Below are 1743 nucleotides of genomic sequence, written 5' to 3' on the forward strand. Positions count from 1 at the left end.
GGGTTGTGTGATGAAATAATGGGATTTAGCAGATACTCAAAGACCCACCTGGAGATCAATCAAGACTGATTAAATCAAGTGAGAGTGATTGACTGCTGATTAAGCCTACTTCAAGTTAATTGGATTGTATCAAGTTAATTGGATTGTGATCATACCTGGCTATCCCTTAAGAAGGTATAATTCTCAGAAACTAGACTATGAACTCAACTTGAGAACACCTTCAAAGACAATGGATTTGGATGATGCCAACCAATAACCTTGAAGCAGTGTGTAAGGACCGCCTCTGTTCCAGATCTATAAATAAGCTTCCAAAAACAGCTTGCGGAGGAGTAGCCTTTTTTTACCGGCTTGGCGGGACTCCTGGCGGCGCGGCACAGACGGTCTGACTCACTCCAAAGGTGGCCTAAATCGGTTTGGTGAGTTTTTATAAGGAATATAGACTAAGCCTAGATTTAAGACGATTTGTACTGTATTTCTATTTTCCTATCCTTCTAATCAACAACACCTTGTATACAATAAAGGCTCTATCTAGAAAACCAGAAACTTCTTCCATTTACTAGTCTGGGAGATAAATTAAGGGAAGGGTTAAGTAGGGGAGATTTATGATCTAATATCCAATTTTAAATCTCACAGTTTGGCAACCCCGAAGGGACCTTAAGGACCCTCCCACCCTCCCTAGTTTGGCCATAAGCCGGCTAATTCGGTGGATTTTCCAAATACCCCCCCCCACGGACTTTCCCTTTGTCTAATCTCCCTTAAAGACTTTAAGCCTCTAAAAGTCTTGCTTTAAACAGAAAAGCCAGCCCAGTTTAAAGGGCAAGATGCTTGAATATTCTACTATCCCTTTGATTTTTCTCATCGGAATGTATTGGGACAGCATAACATCCCGACTTAGAGGAATAGTTTACTCAATGGTCCTTCATAACATTATTGGTTTTTTCCTCATTCAGGCAGCAAAAAGTTTTTTGTATAATAGTATACGTGAGAATCTTTGGGAAAATACGTTTAATATAAGTAGAAATTTTATGCCTGCAATTGAAATACCTTTTAATACCACATCCATAGTTCATACGACTAAGGATTTTATTTTTTTTTGTTTTTTTTTTTGTTATTGTTATTATCATTGTTATGATATGGGGGAAACTCTCACATATGGAGAGAGACCTCAAAATGGCTGTTTCTACTAGAGATGATCCAAGTTCAGAATCAGATCAGCAGAAACTACTCCCTCTGCAGGAAGCTATAGAACATAGTAAAAAGGGAGTGCCAATTCAAGTCAGAAAATATAGCCCCTTTAGACCAAGTGACTTGAGCGCATGGAAATCTTTCATCCCTAGTTTTGAGAAAAATCCAAACACTGTAATTTCACAGTTAAGGACTATATTTAATGCATATCAACCCAGTTGGGCTGATGTTACTTGCCTTTTGGAAACTTTACTGTCCCCAACTGAGATTACAGATATTATCTCAGCAGGAAATGCCCTTGTTGCGAAAGGTAAGGCCGATGTGGAATGGCCTCTAAAGGATCCAGAGTGGAATTATAATAATGATAGGGATTTCCAAAGATTAAAAGATGCTAGAGAAACACTTCTGAAGGGAATGGAATCTTGCTCTAGAAAACCGGAAAACTGGCAGAAATTTTTAAGCCTACCTCAGGAGGCTAATGAAAGACCAAACAGATTTTATGATAGACTTTGTGAGGCCGCTAGACAGTACGCCAGATTGGATCCAGTAGATTTAAGA

This window comes from Dromiciops gliroides, chromosome 2 (genome assembly GCF_019393635.1).
Source record: "Dromiciops gliroides isolate mDroGli1 chromosome 2, mDroGli1.pri, whole genome shotgun sequence".
Taxonomy (NCBI): domain Eukaryota; kingdom Metazoa; phylum Chordata; class Mammalia; order Microbiotheria; family Microbiotheriidae; genus Dromiciops; species Dromiciops gliroides.